The 20,018-nt window shown below is 41.7% G+C and overlaps 1 long non-coding RNA gene across 1 annotated transcript in view; it reads left to right on the plus strand.

Moving 5' to 3' along the window:
- Positions 1 to 20,018, plus strand: part of LOC132405192 (uncharacterized) — a 501,791-nt gene that overhangs the window by 10,824 nt on the left and 470,949 nt on the right. Inside the window, exon 2 of the long non-coding RNA XR_009515786.1 lies at positions 18,589 to 18,670. This is a non-coding gene — a long non-coding RNA (uncharacterized LOC132405192). The remainder of the gene's footprint in view (positions 1 to 18,588; positions 18,671 to 20,018) is intronic.

Genomic DNA, 20,018 nt, shown 5'->3' on the forward strand with positions numbered 1-20,018 from the left:
TGTCTTATAAAGACTCCACACTATCCATTCAGCCCATGGAGTGTACTCCGCTATTCCAGCATGGTTGATCCTGAATCCCAGTCAAACCCGTACACCTGCCTTTTGGCCATATTCTTTGATGCCCTGACCAATCAGGAAACTATCAAACTGCTCTTTAAACATACCTATGGACTTGACCTCCACCGCCGTCTGCGGTAGAGCATTCCACAGATTCATTACTCTTTGGCTAAAAAGATTCTTCCTTACCTCTGTTCTAATAGGCTGCTCCGTCAATTTTGAGGTTGTGCCCTCTAGTTGTGGACACTCCCACCACAGGAAACATCCTCTTCACATCCACCCCATCCAGTCCTTTCAACATTCAATAGATTTCAATGAGATCCCGCCCCCCCCCCCCCCCCCGTATTCTTCTAAATTCCAGTGAGTACAGGCCTAAAGCTGCCAAATGCTCCACATTTGTTAATCTCTTCATTCCCGGAAACATCCTTTTGAACCTCTAGATTTGAGGATTCTCTCAAATGACAACACAGTCTCTTTGAGATATGGGGCCCAAAACTGTTGACAATACTCCAAGTGTGGCCTGACTAGTGTCTTATAAAGTCTCAGCATTATCTCCTTGCTTTTATATTCTACTAGACAACGTGGTGACCTGTTGGGGCACCCTTTGAGAGAAGGGTAGTGCAGTTTGAGGTGACCAGAATGAACATTAAATTTTCCTGAATGCTGTTGGTATAGTTTTACTTTGGAAGTTGAAGAAGAAAACCTCAGTTTATTAAAGAAGAATGATGCGTAGCAAGGCAAATATAGCTCCTCCTCGTTTAATGAAGGACACTTTTGATGGCATAATTTCTAGTTGATCTGCCATCCTTGTGCCTCTCGTCATTCTGGAGACATGCAGTCCTTTCATCTGCCATTTCTTAATCTCTTCTGCTGTTTATCCTTTATTCTGTTTATTCTTTATCCTGGAGACGTGTATTTCTCAGCTTCTTTGTCTCTTCCTCTCTCCTCCTTCTGTGCCTGTTGTTGTCATTTTGGAGACGTGCATGCCTCTCCTCCTCTGTCTCTTCTTCTCTCATCTTATTTGTCCTGACTCTTTGATCCTGGAGTTGTGCAGCCCTGGCCTCATCTGATTCTTGTTCTCACCCTCTCTTTGCCTCTTGGCATCATCTTTTGACCATAATGTCCACCTTCTTTTTCCACGTGGCATAATTAGGCTGACCTTATTTTTTTGCCCTAATGCTAGGTAGAAGATATGAAGTAGTAACACCTAAGCCTCGAGGATGCTGATTATTCTTGATGATGTGGTTGGCGCTCTCCTAAATGGATGTGATATAGTCACCACTGTCCTTTAACTGCAGCAAAGGGTTTGATGGGTGTCTCTAAGTACGTCATTACAATAAGATTTAATTATCTCTTATTGATGGGTCGCAGTTTGATCTGTCCCAATCCTGCACATGCTGATGGTGATCAGCAGTATGTGACCGCTCGAAATAGAGCTGCCCTGCCCTTTTTCTCCGGTTGGTGCTGCTGCTGTGAGCATCGTGAGTGGCCTCTGAGGCTGGCTGTGTGCATGTATCGTGGTGTCGCATCGTGGTTTCCATCATGGCCGACATCGGCTCTCAGGTGAAAGCGGGGCTGTTGATTTTGCCGAGTGAATAATTTTATAGGAATATAAAATCCTAAACTTTGCCTGCATTCTGTAAGTTAGTTCATTTTAAGTTGATTTAGCCAAAAATAATGCCGCTGTAATGCAACATTTGCACTAATTGGAGGTCACAAACAGACAAACAGCATGAGAGTTTTAGTAGTATATAGATTCCCCTTGAAATAAATGCTAACATTGCATTTGCCTTCTTTACCACAGACTCAATCTGTAAATCAACCTTCTGGAAGTTTTGCACAAGGACTCCTAATTCCCTGTGCCCCTCTGGTATTTGAATTTTTTCCCTGTTTAGATGATAATCTGAACACATATTCCATTTACCAAAATGCATTATTGTACACTCCCAATGAATGTATTCCATCTGCCACTTTTTTGCTTGTTCTTCCAATTTGTCTAAGTCCTGCTGCAAACACCTTGCTTCTTTAGCACTACCGAGCCCTCCACTTATCTTTATATCATCCACAAACTTTGCCGCAAAGCCATCAATTCCATTATTTAAATCATTGACAATGTGAAAAGTAGGGGTCCCAATACTGACTCCTGAGGAACACCACTAGTCACAAGCAGTCAACCAGAAAAGGCCCCCTTTATTCCCACTCACTGCCTCCTGCCTGTCAGCCCTTCCTCTATCCATGTCAGTATCTTTCCTGTAACGCCATGGGATTTTACCTTGTTAAGCAGCCTCACGTGTGGCACCTCATCAAATGCCTTCTGAAAATCTAAGTAATTGACATCTACTGTCTCTCCTTTGCCTACCCTGCTTGTTACTTCCTTAAAGAACTCTAACAAATTTGTTAGGCAAGATTTCCAATTACAGAAACCATGCTGACTTTGACTTGTTTTATCATTAATTTCCAAGTACACCAAAATCTCCTCCTTAATAATAAACTCCAACACTTCCCTAACCATTGAGGTTAGACTAACTGGTTTATAATTTTCTTTCTTTTGCCTGCCTTCTTAAACAGTGGAGTGACATTTCCAATCTTCCAGTCTTCCGGAAGCATGCCAGAATTCAGTGATTCTTGAAAGATCATGACCAATGCCTCCATTATATCTTCAGCAACCTCTCTTAACACTCTGGGATGTAGTCCATCTGGTCCAGGAAACTTATCCAACTTAAGACATTTGGGCTTGCATCACAATTCTTCCTTTGTAACAGCAATGGCACTCACTCCTGTTCCCTGATACTCATGAGCCTCAGGTATGCTGCTAATGCCTTCCTCAGGGAAGACTGATGCAAAGTACTCATTAAGTTCAGCTGCCATTCCTTTGTTCCCCATTGCTACCTCACCAGCATCATTTTCCAGTGGTCCAATATCAGCTCTCACCTCCCTTTTACTCTTGATAGAACTGAAAACACTTTTGGTATCTTGCTTTATGTTATTGGCTAGTTTGCTCTCATATTTCATCTTTTCCCTTCTTATAGCATTTTTAGTTGCTTTTTGTTGGATGTTAAAAGCTTCCCAATCATCCAACTTCCCACGCACTTTTGCTGCCTTATATGCCCTTTGCTTGGCTTTTATTCAGTCCTTTACTTCCCTTGTCAGCCATGGTTGTCTACTCCTGTCATTTGAGAACTTCTTTTGTGGGACATATCCATCCTGCGCCATGTGAGCTTCAGCCTCTTCTGTTCTGTCATAATTCCCCCCCCCCCCCCCCAGTATTCACCTCCAATCCACCTGTGGAAGCTCCTCTCTCATGTCTCTGTAATTCCCTTTATTCCATTGTGATACTGATACATGTGACTCATGCTTCTCCCTCTCAAACTGCAGTACAAATTCAATCATATTATGATCACTGCCTCCTAAGGGTTCCTTTATGTTGTTCCCTAATACGATCTGTGTCATTACACACCACCCAGTTTAAAATCTATAACTGTCATGTGGCACAGGCAGTAATCCTGAGGTTACTACCCTTGAGTTCCTGCTTCTAAGCTTCTTTCCTAGCTCCCTGTGTTCTGTTTTCAGGACCTCCTCCATTCTTCTACCTATGTCATTGGTATCAATATGTCCCACGACTTCAAGCTGCTCACCCGATTGTGGTCACATTCAGAAACATTGTGCACCCTCGCACCTGGAAGGCAAATTACCATCCATGTTTTTCTTTTGCATCCACTGAATTACCGATCCATCCCCTAACTATAGAGTCCCCAGTTACTGCTGCCATCCTCTTCAGCTCCCCACCCTTCTGAGTCAGACTCAGTGCCAGAGGCATAGCCGCTGTTGTGTCTCCTGGATAGGTCCACACCCCCTCCCCAAAGGCACTCAAAATGGAGTATTTATTGTTGAGGGGAATGTCAACAATAAAGGGGTGTTCTCCACTATCTGACATTCTCTCTTCCCCCTCCTGACTGTCACCCATTTATCTGTATTCTGTAGCCTTGGGGTGACTACCTCCCTGCGGCTATCTATCACCTCTTCACTTTCCCTAACAAGCACAAGGTTATCAAGTTGCAGCACCAGTTCCTTATCACGGTCTCTGAGGAGCTGCATCTCCATTCATCTGGTGCAGCTATGACTATCCGGGAGGCCGGTAGTCTCCTGGAAATCTCACATTTGGCACCCAGAACAGAACACCAGCCCTGCAGACATACCTCCGATTCTCTCAAGAGTTAAATAAGGAATGAACTTACCTACTTACCTTGCCTCAGCCTGTTCTCGCTTTTGAGCCAAAGCTTTACCACTCTGACTTAGACCATTCCGACGATGCCCACTCCCATGATGGTAGTTCCAGCAGACAGTACCCTTCTTTCATTCAGGCTGGGTTTTTAAAGCTCGTCACCAGACTTGTGCAGGAATGTTTCTATTGCATCTGTGCCGTACTCCAATCAAAGACACTCTGAAAAACTTCCTGCCTGTCTTCGTTGGACTTCTGTGGGAATTCATCTACTGTGTCTGCGATGCCCTCCAATCAAAGTATCTTGGAGAACGTTGTTTTTAAAGGCCTGAAAACTGCCGGGGCATATACAAGGCTGATAAGCATAACCAGGTACTCGCAGTGCCACGCTGGTATATTGAATGCAGTCTTCCACTCATTGCCTTCCCTTATATGGACCAGATCGTATGCACTCCTTAGGTCTAGCTTAGTGAATACTTATGCCCCTTGGAGGGTCTCAAAGGCAGTATTCATGAGTGGAAGGGAGTAACGATTCTTGATTGTCATGCGGTTTAATCCTCTATAATCAATAAATGGCCACGTGCTCCCATCTTTCGGTTGTGCAAAGAAGAAACCTATGCCGCCTGGTAAGGTGGAGGGCTGAATGAATCCCATAGCAAGAGCTTCCTTTATATATTCTTCCATTATGCTTCTCTCTGGACCTGAAAGCACCTATAATCGACCACGTGGAGGACAAGTACCAGGCAAAAAATCTACAGCACAGTCGTAGAGTCAGTGTGGTGGAAGAATCAAGGCCCTTCCATTGCTGAAGTCCTTGTACAGGGAAGGAACGTTGACCTGCCTGGGTATTGCAAGTTCTTCTGAACCCCTCTTCAAAGATGGCTGCTGAGGCTTCTTAAGTGGCAGGAATGGTACCATTGCCATCTCAGTCTTCTCCCTACATCCTCCAGACACATTTGTATCCTCAGGTGATGGCAACGGGATATTACAGATGGTCCTAGAGCCCCTGGAACAGGCTCCAAGCATGTGCTTTTAGGAGTCTTTTTAGATGGCTGGATCACTTAGGCTTCAGGTAATCTCGCACTGAAGTCTGTCCCTTTACCGTCGTTGGTCTTGGGAGAGTCTGGGGGGGGGGGGGGCAGAGAACCACATAGTGAACATACACTGAAACAGTAATGACCAAACAATGATTCTCCCCTCTCTCTAGTCCATGGATGGGTTACAATGGGACAGCCAAGGGTATCTGAAGTTCAGCAGTATGAGTGGTGAGTCAATAATGTAGAAACTAATGTCTTCCACATCATCTCCTATCCTCGTCTCCAAGACCACAGTTTGCTGCAGGATCAGCCTGGAACCTGGCACATGGTTGTCCAAGATAGTTGCGGGCATGGACTGGCTCAACTCTTGCAGTGGTTTAACGAGCTGATGGGTGGTTCCTAAGTCCAGAAAATTACCTGCTGCCCCAGAGCCCATAAAAGCCTTCCCCTACCTCAGGTTCTTACCCCATGTGAATTCCATCATCAGCACAAACCCAGAACCTGTAGGATTGGGAGTAGTGGCCGATACTGTCACAGTCCTCCCCATGTTGGATGGTCTTAGCAGTCCTCCAGGCGACTACAGCTTCGGCCATTCAGCCCGCAGGTGAGTTGCTTCCCCACAGTAATAGCAGGCTCGATTCTGACATTGGGACAGAGAGCCTCGTAACCAATCTGGATCGGCTTGACAAAGTCCCAAGCAGGAGGTGGGCTGGTCATTGTCTGAGATTGGGGGTATGGAACCACAGTGGATTGAGCCTGGGCTCAAGCTAGCCTTCTTTGACCTCTTAATGTATTCCCTCTTCTGCTCTGCCACACGATTTGCAAGGCAATTGAACTGGTTGATGAGGATCTCTAAATCCCTGTTGGGTCTCCCAAGGTGAGGGCATCCTTTAGTTTGACCCAGAGTTCGTGGTGGTACAGAGTGGCCTAGGCTTCACCAGTCCAACCACTCTCTTGCGGCAAAGTTCGGAACACAATACTGTAGTTGACTGCTGATCAACTACCCTGATGCACCCTCAGAAGAATGTTTGAGGATCTGTTTGTGCCTGTGGGATGATAAAATACCTTTCTCATGATGGTCATGGATCCTCCCGAATCTGTGCAAATCTCTGACCTTCATTCTCAATGTGAGTGGCCCAGTTGAGGGCTCTCCCTATCAAGAGAGAGATCATGAAGGACATTTTTCTGTGCTCTGAAGAGAACTGGAATGGCTGGAGTTCAAAGACCAATGAGCATTGAGTGAGGAAGCTGTAGTAAGAACCTGGGTCTCCGTTGAATCTCTCCATGGTTAACTGACCATAAGACCATAAGATATAAGAGCTAAAGTAGGACATTCAACCCATCGAGTCTCTGCGACCATTTAATCATGGGCTGATCCAATCCTTGCAGTCATCCCAACTCCCCTGCCTTCTCTCCATATCCTTTCATGCCTTGGATAATCAAGAACCTATCTTTCTCTGCCTTAAATGCACCTAATGTCTTGGCCTCCACAGCCACTTGTGGCAACAAATTCTACAGATTTACCACCCTCTGACTAAAGTAATTTCTCTACATCTCTGTTCTAAATGGATGTCCTTCAATCCTGAAGTTGTGCCCTCTTGTTCTAAACTCCCCAACCACAGGAAATAACTTTGCCATATCCAATCCCTTCAGGCCTTCATAACATTTGGAATGTTTCTTTGAGATCCGCCCTCATTCTCCTGAACCCCAGGAAATATAGCCCATGAGCTGTCAGCATCTCTGATATGGTAACACTTTCATTCGTGGAAACGTTCTCGTGAATCTTCTCTGAACCCTGTCCAATGTCAGTATATCCTTTCTAAAATAAGGAGCCCAAAACTGCACACAATACTCCAAGAGTGGTCTCACGCCTGCCTTCTTGAGCCTCAACATCACATCCCTGCTCTTATATTCTATATCTCTAGAAATGAATGCCAACATTACATTCACCTCCTTCACTATCGACTCAACCTGGAGGTTAATCTTCAGGGTATCCTGCACAAGAACTCCCAAGTCCCTTTGTATATCTGCATTTTGAGTTTTCTCCCCATCTAAGTAATAGTCTGCCTGTTTATTTCTTCCACTAAAATGCATGACCATACACTTTCCAACATTGTATTTCATTTACCCATTCCCCGAAACTATCTAAATATCTCTGCAGGCTTTCTGTTTCCTCAACACTACCTGCTCCTCCACCTATCTTTGTATCATCGGCAAATTTAGACACAAATTCATTAATCCCATAGTCCAAATCATGACATACATCGTAAAAAGCAGCAGTCCCAACACTGACCCCTGTGGAACTCCAATGGTAACTAGCAGCCAGCCAGCATAGGATTCCTTTATTCCCACTCCCTGTTTTCTGCTGATCAGCCAGTACTCCAACCATGCTAGTAACTTTCTTGTAATTCTATGGGCTCTTAACTTGCTAAGCAGCCTCATGTGCGGTACCTTGTCAAAGGCTTTCTGAAAATCCAAGTATAATACATCTATTGCATCTTCTTTGTCTACCCTGCTTGTAATTTCCTCAAAAAATTGCAGTAGGTTTGTCAAGCAAGATTTTCCTTTCAGGAAACCATGCTGGCTTTGGCCTATCTTGACATATGCCCCCAAGTACTCCATAATCTCATCCCTAACATTTAATTCCAATAACTTCCCAACCACCTAACCACTGATGTCAGGCTAACAGGTATATAGTTTTTTTCCTGCTGCCACCCACCCTTCTTAAATAGCGGAGCACCATTTTCAATTTTCCAGTCATCCGGTACAATGCCAGAATCTATCGATTCTTGAAAGATCATTGTTAATGCCTCCGCAATCTCTCCAGCTACTTCCTTCAAAACTTGAGGGTGTATTCCATCAGGTCCAGGAGATTTATCCACCCTCAGACCATTAAGCTTCCTAAGCACTTTCTCAGTCGTAATTTTCACTGCACGTTTGTCACTTCCCTGATGCTCTTCAATGTCCGGTATACTGCAGATGTCTTCCAATGTGAAGAATGATGCAAAATACACATTCACTTCCTCTGCCATCTCTGTGTCTCTCATTACAATATCTCTAGCGTTATTTTCTATTGGTCCTATATATACCCTTGACTCTCTTTTACCCTTTATATACTTACAAGACTTTTAGTATCTTCTTTGATATTAATTGCCAGCTTCCTTTCATAATTAATATTTTCCTAATGACCTTCTTAGTTTCCTTCTGCAAGTTCTTAAAAGCTTCCCAGTCCTCAGTCTTCCCACTAGCTTTGGCTACCTTGTATGCCCTCTCTTTTGCTGGATGTACTGGATCCACAGAGCAACTGACAGCCTCACCCGAGTGACTCTGGCATCCTCCTTGTGATAGCTGGTACACGACGGCCTGGAAGTCCTGTATCTCCAGGTTCTGTCCGGAATTCCTCTTGCTGTTTCTAGCCACAGCCGCTGAGAGACTCTGATACCCCGCTAGATCCTTGTCGGCTCAATCATACTGTGATGAGAGACCTTGACAAGGATGGTTTAGACCCAAGTGCTGGAGTATCCGAGGCTGGAATTGAGACACAGTATCAAGCTGGAATGAGAACTGAGGGAAAGCAAAATGCTGGATGATATGGCTAGACGAACCTCAGTTAAATACAATCCTTGGTGCGCAGAACATGATTGCCAACTAATGGGACTGTCCTGAACCCCTGAAGTGGCCACGCTACTTGGCCCTGCTCCAGAGAGTTAGAGCATCTAAATCCCGGAAGCTGGCACAAAAGGGAGCGTTCTGTCACAGTGTATATTTCATTGATAATAAATCTGATTCTGATTTTGATTGTAGGAGCAGGAAGATGATGCTACACCTACATAAAAAGCCTAGGGATAGGACAGGAGGAGTATTGTGTGAGGTTTTGATCACTACACTGCAGTAAAGTTCACGTACAAAGGGAATGCAAAAGTGATATGTGAGAAGTCCTGCAGAAAGGTCTTGGCCCAAAACGTTGGCTGTTTATTCAATTCGTTATTTGCTGCCTGGCATGCTGAGTTCTTCCAGCATTTTGTGTTTGTTGCTTTGGATTTCCAGCATCTGCAGAATTTCTCATGTTTATATGAGGATATCAGTACGGTTGAACAATTATGGTTAGGAGGAGAGAGATCTTGGCTGGCATTGTTTTATTTTGGAAAATAACACCAATCAAGTCTGATACTTGCTACCTAAAAGGATGATTGAGGCTGAAAGCTAGAGGTAAATCATATTTAAATCAATCTCGACATGCAATATAACTCTGCCTGCAAGCTTGTAAATCAACAGTTGGGATATGGGAGTGGCACAAATCACTCAATTTTTGAGCAGCCTGTGCGTGTTGAGTGAAATGGCCACCCTCTGTGATTTGTACACTGTGGGTGAAGTGAAAACCACTGTTGCTTATTTGGAAGCAACTTTGTTGTGGTGACTTAAGGAAGTTTACATATGTTTTCAGAATTAACTTTTGGGATTAGATTCTATTTGCATTTTCACATCCCATTTTCTTTTAGTTCTCATGCAATGTAGAGTCTATATCATCAACAGAATACAAGGGAATAGAAGTGATTTTCATGAAGTACTCAGTTGAGTTAGTTGTGAGCAAGAAATCTCAGCGTACTGACAAACGTAGAACATTAAACACAGAACATTACAACACAATATAGGCCCTTCAGCCCATGATTTTGTACTGACCTTATAACCTATTCTAAGACCAATCTAACCCTTCCCTCACAAAATGCAGTGTTGGGAAATGTGTGATAGTGCATTTTGGTAAAAGGAACAATAGTGTAGACTATTATCTAAATGGGGAGAAAATTCAAACATCAGAGGTGCAAAGGTGCAAGACTCCCAGAAGGTTAATTTACAGTTGAGTCTGTGGTAAAGAAGGCAAATGCAATGTTGGCATTTATTTCAAGGGGAATAGAATATAAAAACAAGGGTAATGTAGATAAGGGAGTGTAGGTCCTGCTGAAAGTTCTAAAACAAAAACTGTACTCTTTTCCATAGATGCTGCTTGGCTTGCTGAGTTCCTTCAGCATTTTGCGTGTGTTACTGAGATAATGCTAATGCTTTATAAGACACTAGTCAGGCTGTACTTGAAATATCGTCAACAGATTGGGGCCTTTTATCTCAGAAAGGATGTATTGTCATTGGAGAGAGTCCAGAGGAGGTTCATGAGGATGATTCCCAGAATGAAGGGGTTAACATATGAGGAGCATTTGGCAGCTTTGGGCCTGTACTCATTGGAATTCAGAAGAATTAAATGCGTGAGGATTTCAATTAAACCTGCCGAACGTTGAAAGTACCAGATAAGCTGAGTGTGAAGAGGATGTTTTCTGTGGTGGGGGTATCCAAAATTAGAGGGCATTGCCTCAAAATTGAGGGGCAACCCTTTACAACAGAGGTAAGAGGGATTTTTTTGAGCCAGAGAGTAGTAAATCTGTGGAATGCTTTGTGGAGGCCAAGTCCATGGGTGTATTTAAAGTGGAAGTTGAGAGATTCCTGATTGGTCAGGGCATCAAGGGATATGGTGAGAGGGCAGGTGTATGGGGTTGAATGGGATCCAAGATCAGCCATGATTGAAATGGCGAGTGGATCCGTTGGGTGGAATGGCCTAATTGTGCTCCGGTGGCTTATGGTCTCCCACATAAACCCTCCATTTTTCCATCTTCCATTTGCCTATCTAATAGTTTCTTAAGTGTCCCTAGTGTATCTACCTGCCTCTACAACCTATCCCAGCATGGCCTTCCATAAACGCTCCACACTCGATGTAAATAACTTACCTCTGACATTCTCCCCCTCCATACTTTGCTACAATCAAATTAAAAAAGGATCAGCCATGATTGAACGGCGGAGCAGACTCAATGGGCCAGGTGGCCTAATTCTGCTCCTATGTCTTATGGTCTAAAATTATGTCCCCTTGTAAGCCATTTCTGCCCTAGGAAATGTTTCTGCCTATTTATTCTATCTATACCTCTTATCACTTTAAACTCTTCTATCAAATCACCTCTCATCCTCCTTTTTTCCAAAGAGAAAAACCATTACCCTGCTCAATCTATCTTAATAAGGTATGCTTTGTAGTTCAGGCGACATCTTGCTAGGTCTCCTCTGCACCCTCTCTCTAAAGCTTCAGCATCCTTCCTATAATACTGTAAGATAGAACTGTACACAAAATTCCAAGGATGTTCTAAACAGGAGTGCTGTAATATTACCGTGGAGCCTTATGATTTCAATCCTCTGAAAAATAGTAAGTTGGCTTCCAACACCAAAGATTTTCTTCAGTAGGCAACTCACTTATTGAGAATCAAAAATTCAGCAGGGTCAAATGAATGTGCAGGATCTGTTGCAGCCCCATAACACGAGGAAGATGAAAAGTATTGGGAGTGAAAAGAAGTACTAGTTTAGATCAGTAATAAAACCTCAATCAAGCTTTCCACATAAGATTATTTTTTTTATTTTAGAGGTACTGTCCATTGCAGAATCGGCCCTACTGGCCCTTTGACTGCCGAGCAACTCACAATTTAATTCTAGCCTACTCTCAGGGCAATTTACAATGCCCAATTAACCTACTAACCTGTATGTCTTTGGATTGTGGTAGGAAATCCACTCACTTCACTGACATCAGGATTGAACTCCAAAAATTGACGTTCTTAATGCCCAAAAGCCGCCAGTGACTGCAAAGAAAGAATGTGCCAATCCTGTAGATAACTTTGAAGGGTGACCTCAAAGAAGAGTACAAAATAATGAGGGAGATAGATAAGGTGAAAGCACATCATTTTTTTTTACTCATTGAAGAAGAACTAAAAACTAGAGGGAATATGTTAAGATGAGAGGTGAAAGTATTCAAAGGGACATGAGTGGAACTTCACATAGAGGGTGGAATGAGCTGCTAGAGAAAGTGGTTGAGGCAAGTACAATAACAACATTCAAAAGGCATTTGTTAAGTACATGAATTGGAGTGGTGTAAAGGGATATAGGCAAAATGCAGGCAAGTAGCTCTAGCACTTTGGGCTCTATAGTTGGTATGGATGAGTTGGGCCAAGGGTCTACTTCCATGCTGTGTCATTGCATGACTCTTACCACTATAGTGCAGATTTGCAAAGAGGCCTTCTCTTTGTTACCCCATTCACTGAATGAGAAGATATTTATAGGATTAAGGGACCTTCTCCCTCCATGACCCTGGAGGTAATTTGGCCTCTTTTCCTGTGACTAAAGTCAAAAGTCTGCATAGCTAAAACCTTGGATGAAGAGACAATTCTCATTACTGTGAGTGGGACAGCACAATTGGCTAATGGAGATGCCATAACAGAGTAATGCATCTTCTGGAAAACATGGAAATCAGCAATTTCCACATTCTGCTTGATGGCACCATTTTGATATCTCTTGGACACAGCTGGACATCACAAAGCAAGTCAGGAGAAACAGTGTGTAAATATTGTAGAATAAAATACAAAGTGAGGACTTTATTGACAACCACCGTTTTTTTTTATTATAAGTAAAAGTAAGTTGAAGTCCATTATCAATAAGAAATACATTTCACAAAAAACATTTTTGTTATCTATTAAGACCATGCAATTAAGTTCCTTTCAGTAATAATGGGACATTGCTTTTAAAATCCTCTCCTTTTCTCCACTTTTCTTGTAACAGCGCATCACCATCTAACATTTGTTTTCCATACTTAAACAAAGTAAGATACTGAATGCCTGGCAGTGGTGTTACAGTGTACTTCGTTTGTGATTGTGATGCACTTGACGTCCCGTGTTTATATCCGTCTGGTTACTTTAGGCAGCTAATAATTGGCTTAATTGATGTTTTAGTAATTACATGCTAATTTGCCAGTGTAGAGTTGAACTGCATGTAGAAAATACAGGTTTGCATTAATTAGAGTAAGTATTGCATTAGTATCAGTGAAAACACAGCATTATGTGCGGTTACACAAGCAAGCATGCAATTTCAGCATGGTTTTCCATGATGCAAACTCAGCTTCAGCATAGTTAGGAACTCTGCCAGGTCTGAGCCTCACTAACTCCAAGAGTATTAAAAAAAAGAGATTGTTCATTGAATTCTTTGTAACAATTTCATTTCATTGGAAAGAAAACCTCTCGCTGTGTGGTTTATATTATTGATATGACACAATTAAGTAGTTTTATACTAAAGTGCTTTGTTGCAAGGTGATATTCAACCATCATCTTGTAATCGTGTCAAGATCTGCAAGCTTGGGATTGGAGAAATTTGTATTATCAAATGTGAACTTGACTTTATGCGGCACATTTTTATTGATCAGAAAATGAATTTTGTTTTTCCCTTCCTGACTGAAAATATACATGCTTGGTGCATAAATTTTCCATACTGATTTGGGCACAAGGGATCTCTGAATAGCAGGGCAAGTTCAGAAATGATGATTTATTAAATATAGACCATGGGTTTATGGTATCTATTCTACGGGAGGAAAGAAAATGCATTGCACATTTCTTTTAACTTAGTTTTGTATTTTAGCTCATGTCTTATTTATTCGTATTTTCTGTCTCTTTTTAAATTCTTTAAATACATTGCAAGTAGCTCAGGGGTCCTAAGCCATCTTCAGACAATTTCCGCTTAATCAGAATATGTTCAAAATTTTACTTTTTACATTTTAGTGCTATAGACTTTCATTTTCTCTCTAAACGTTGGCTATTTGCACAGGGTTTTAACTAACTCTGAATTTCCTGTTTGCTTACTTGCAGAATATGACATTTAGTTGTCCATCTCTTTCTTACAAATAATACAAATTGTCCATTTCTTTTCTTACAAAGAATACATCTAGAGAGTGAGTCTTAGGTTGTGCATTATATTGAGTAAGTTCCGCAAACATTGAAAATCTTTATTTATTTTGAGATCCAACACTGTAGCTTCCTGCCGAACGCACCTGCACCACCCAGTTACACCCAGATGTCCAATTAATGGGTACGTCTTTGGAAAGTGGAAGGAAACTAGGAGCACACAGAGGAAACCCATGTGGTCACAGGGAGAACATAGAAATTCCTTAAAGAGAGCAATGGAATTGACTCTGGGTCACTGGATTTGTACAGGCTGTAATTCTAACCCCTACGCAACAATGGCATCTATTTGTCTTATCCTGGTCTCTTAGACAAAGGGGCTTTGCTTGATTGAGGAAATGTAGAACATTGAATAATACAGCACAGTATGGGTCCTTAAGCTCAAAATGCTATATAAACCTACTCCATGATCAATCTAACATTTCCCTTCCACATAGCATATAACCCACCTTTTTTCTTACAATGATGTGCTCACCAAAGAATCTCTTAACTTTCCCATCGTATTAGCCTCTATCACCATCCTTGGCAGTGCATTCTAGCCATCCACTGTTCTCTGTGTAAAGAAACCTACATGTATCACCTGTTTCTATTCCATGCTGAGTTCGATGTATTTCATTCATGGCAATGTAGACATTGTCCATCATTTATTGCACTTGAGAAGATAGTGTTGAATTGCCTCTTTAAACCATTGTGCTCCATGTGGTGAAGTTGCTGCAAGCTGAAACACTTCCCTTACACAAGAGTTTCTGCAGATGCTGGAAATCCAGAGGAAGACACACAAAATATCGGAGGAACTCAGCAGATCAGGCTGCATCTACTGAATAAATAAACAGTCAAAGTTTCAGGCTGAGACCCTTCATCAGTTCTTCAACACTTCCTTTATCAAGCTGAATCAGAATTTGCTACCAGTGCATTTCATCTAGAAGACAAGCAAGATCTGTCAGTTGCTTTGTCCTAAATGATGAGACCCATTGTGGCAGGATCTGTCAGTTGCTTTGTCCTAAATGAGATATTATGTAAGCTCGAGGCCAGACCAGAACAGGCCGCAGACTGGACTCACCCACAAAACAGAACTATAGATGCAACACACACAAAATGCTGGACTTGTCCGGATAAAGGGTCTCCCTAGTCTCTGCTCTTATATATCAAGAGGGGCACTAATTTGACTGGTCATCAGTGAAAGTCCTGGCGGAAGCGAACACACAGCCTGCAAGAGAATTCCTAGAAGCGTGGTTTTCCATGAACAATGTGGAGTTTTATTCTATTTATGAGCCGATGTGGGCAAAATTCCAGACCACAGCGCATGAAGTTGACCACACAGCCAATCGGCAACAAGATTTCCTCCCCACATCACAATCAAGTTTTGGAAATGATGTTCAATCAGCTGGTTGAAAAGTATATAAAAGCCAAGCATTCGGAGGACACATCACAGTGAACAACGCACTGACGACGTCTCCTTGCTTGGTGATGAAATGTTTGCAAGTAAATTGCCAAGATCAAAGAGCAACTCAACCCAACCAGCCACCATATCTTCCAAATTATTTCCATCGGGGATAGGAAAATTATTCCCTATTTCTCATAATTCTTTATTAAACAATGTTCATCCCCAGTAACACACACAAAATGCCAGAGGAACTCAGTATGCCAGGCAGATCTGTGGAGAGAAATAAGCAGTTGAAGTTTGGGCTGAGATCTTTCATTGGCCCAAAATGTCTTGATTGATGCTGTCTGACCTGCTGAGTTCCTCCTGCATTTTGTGTGCATTGCCCTGGAATTCCAGCATCTGCAGAATCTCTTGTGTTAAAGATGCAAGTCAACCAGTTCAGGCATTCAGAAACATTCAAGAACAAAATCATTTCATCTATTTTACAAGTAATTTGTCACTACTAAAAAAGTTAAACATTTCAAAAACATGTTAAACTTAGTCAATTAAAGTTTACTAAAATGCCTTTTTCCCTCAGAGCCATCCTTCTCCATTCTAGTGAGTAACCTTATTCACCTTCAGCTGACAAAGTCCCCATGGAAACCACAGAAACTTTCTAGCATGTACTGCTCCATCAGTGTACAGTAGAAAAGTAGAGTGCCAAGTGGCCTATTTGCTGGACAATATTGTGGCGATTTTTCAGCAAAGCCATTTGTGATTATATGGATATCCACATTGGACTCACTTTGGAAATCTGTCATTGCCAAATAATCTTGAAGCAGACAGAAACTAAATTTATCAGTAAAGAAGCCATAATATATCCCAGTTTTTAAAACTCGAGGCAGCAGTCAACGCTGGGACTATATGAGTACAGGAGTGTACCAACCTCCAGTTGTGCTTGTTTCCAGAGATTCTGTTCCACTGGGTTTTAATGAGTACAGGTGAGTGTAACATGCCCACTAAGCTCACACATGTATAGTGCTGGTGATTAGAGAACACACTTTCCCACTTATTGTTTCATTTCTTCTTCATCTCAGCACAGTTTGATTCACTCTTCAGATCATGCCTAATGCCAAGTTTTTATTTTAAGGGTTTGTATTGGGATTCAGACATGTTCCAAATCACATTTAAAATTGGTAAAGATAATTTTTAAGTTAAATCCAGTGGAATGCATTGGAATGCATTTAGCGGTGTTATTCTGAAGGGATGCAGAACATGACACTGCATTGTGTCTATAACAAAACTGTATCTCACTGCTGGATTAACTATTTTTGTCCTGGTGTTATGTGAAATGGTGCTTTTATGGAACTTAGAACATAGGTTAATACAGTACCACAGGGAACAAGCCCTTCAGCCCATGATGTTGTAACAAACTAATTAAGTTAGTTTTTAAATACCTAAGTTAATCCCTTCTGTCTACACAATGTCCATAACCCTCCACTTACTACATATTCAAGTGCTTATCAAAGATCCTTTCAAAGTCTCTGTCATATTTGCCTACAGTACCACTCCTGGCACATGCCACATTCTGAGTTAAAAAAAATTGTCCCACACATCTCCTTTGAACTTACCCCTTTTCACTTTAAGTGCTTTCCTCGAGTATTAGACATTTCAACCCTGTGAGAAAAGTACCAGCTGAGTACTGTGCCCCTCTGATAATCTTATAAATTTCTATCAGGTTTCCTGTCAGTCTCTGCCACTCCAGAGAAAACAAGAACAAACCGAGGTTTGTCCAATCTTTCTATGTAGCACGTGCCCCCTAATTCAGCCAGCATCCTGGTAAACCTTATTTGCATCCTCTCCAAACTTCCACATCCTTCCTATAATAGGGTGAGCAGAATTAAATGCAATATCCTATATGTGGCCTAACCAGAGTTTTATAAAGCTGCAACATAACTTCCTGACTCTTGAACTCATTACCTCAAGTAATTAATGCAAATATGCCAGCGACCTTCCTTATCATGATATGAACCTGTGCAGCCACTTTCAGAGAGCTATGGATTTGAATTCCAAGATTCCTCTGTACATCAACACTGCTAAGGGTCCTGCCATTAACTGTGTATTATGCTTTTACATTTGATCTCCCAAAGTACACCATCTTACACTTGACATGACTAAATTCTGTCTGAATTCCTTTGCTCATCTGCACCTGATTTGTATCCTGCTGTATCCTCTAACAATCTTCCACACCATCCACATCACTAACAATTTCTGTCAACCACCATCCATGTTTTCATCCAAGTCATTTACATATATCTCACATGTAATTCTTAAGTAGAAAGTAATTCTGTTTTCATTATTTGTGAAGTAGTACAGTAGAATGTACTTTCCAAAATGGAGGCTGTTAAAGAAAAATAATGAAGGAAGGTAATAAAGGAAAATGGGACATGCAACTTCTTTAATACCTTTCACAATTTTAGGATATCCCTGTGCATTACATCCTTTGACAGCAATGTCCTAGAAATACAAAGTGATAACCAAAATATCTGCATAAGAGATTAAGTAAATTCTGGAACTCCAGAGTAACACACACAAAATACTGGATGAACTCAGGAGCATCTATATAGAGCAGAGGTTCTCATTCTTTTGTATGTCGTGGAGCAATACCATTGAGCAAGGGGTCCATGGACCCCAGTTTGGGAGCCCCTGATACAGAGGAATAAACAGTTGACATTTCAGGCTGAGACCCTTCTTTAAGACTGGAGCTGAATATCTGCATTTTGTTTGGGGCACTATTTGCTGATTTGAATCTGAGCTTAAGCAGGGGAAATTTTGTTCACAAAGTTTTGCTCCAGGTTGCATTGCTCACTTTTCAACTCACATTGCTACTATAAGTTTGGTTGACTGTTTGTTGCTGTTCCATATCAAGCTCATCCTTAACCTTAAATGTTGTCTCCTGCTTTTATTTTAGTTCACCACAAGTATTATTGCAATTAAAGTAAAACCACTTGCATTCTAGTAACACCTGTGAACATTGCCAGTGAGAACAGCAAGGGCAGGGGGTGTGGATGAGTCTGTATTCATTAAAATTTGTCTTTTATTTTATAGGGGCCGTGCCAAGACAGAGGAAGTGCTTCCTGCCTGGTTAAGGAGGAGGACTTCTTAACTGGGGCTGCTAACTCAGAAAATGGTGAGTCTCTTGAATCTATGATGTTTAAAAAAGACTTACCATGACTGTGTGCTAAGACACTTTCTTCATTATGGATATTTTCAAGGACTCCACAACTCATGTTCCCAGTATTATTTACTTATTACTTATTCTTTTTGTATTTGCACAGATTATCTTTTGCACGCTGGTTGTTCGTCAAGCTTTGTTCCTGTGTATTTTTTCATTGATTCTATTGTATCTCTTTGTGCTACTGTGAATACCTGCAAGAAAATGAATCTTTGGGTAATATATGGTGACATCCATGTACTTTGAACTGTCCAGCAACCTAACCACACTTTGGAAATGAAAGGATATTTGTCAGGGACTTCTCAGATAATGATGTGACTGACATCAAACTCTGATATATAGAGCAAGAGAGAAAAAAAGTACATTAAGTGCCTGTTAATCAAGTCTCCATCAGCTGGGAGACATGCAGGCAATTTCTCATTTGTCTCTTTCTCTGCTGTAATATTACCAGCTTTTCCCTTATTAAAGTCTAAATTGTAGCCTTGAAATCATTGTCACTTCTAAAATATGGCTCTTCGTGGAGTTTTAATTGATCATTCAGATTTTTCTTCTATGAACTTTAATGCCACTCCTGTTCTCCGATTGGTCATCACCAATTCAGGAGTAAACAACTTGTTTTTCTTACCTGACACAGAGGAAGGGTGAGAAACTGTTCACAGACTGACCACAGAATGCAGGCAAGTCAGCATTTATATGTTCTATTGTTGCTATTGGCTGTAACTCAAATGCTTAGCCAAAACACACACCCCTTCCAAAGACACTAAGGCCACATCTCAGAGGACCCTTGGATAATTGGCTTCAAGCTTAGCATTGACTGGAAGATGATTTGATTAATCATGCATAAACTCGGGAACTGATGGAAACAATAAGCTGCTCTTGCTGCATCTATGGAATGAGAATTTTTAGGGGTAAATATTTCAGGTCAGATGAACTGAATACAATGTTCAAAATAAGATCTGCAATGTGCTAGAAATCTTATTGACCTGGACAAAACTCCTTTGACTTCAAAGTTTTCCAGTCACCGAGAAGGCACACCACACAGGACCAGCTCAGGTGACCCATATTATGCAAGGGTCATAAGGTCCAAGGAAATATATGTGACAGATTAGGCCGTGCATTCACAAGTGCTCAGAGGACCCCTCTTATGCTATCATTCCGCAATTGCAAACTTAGTGGACAATGTTTAGCAGATAATGAGGTAAAGGGTATTGATAGAGGTTGGGAAGGAGGCAGCTAGAAGGGAAGACAGAGATTGTGGTTGCGTGTTGGAGCAGTATATCATGCCCTGAGGGATGGCTTGAAT

This window comes from Hypanus sabinus, chromosome 15 (genome assembly GCF_030144855.1).
Source record: "Hypanus sabinus isolate sHypSab1 chromosome 15, sHypSab1.hap1, whole genome shotgun sequence".
Lineage (NCBI taxonomy): Eukaryota > Metazoa > Chordata > Chondrichthyes > Myliobatiformes > Dasyatidae > Hypanus > Hypanus sabinus.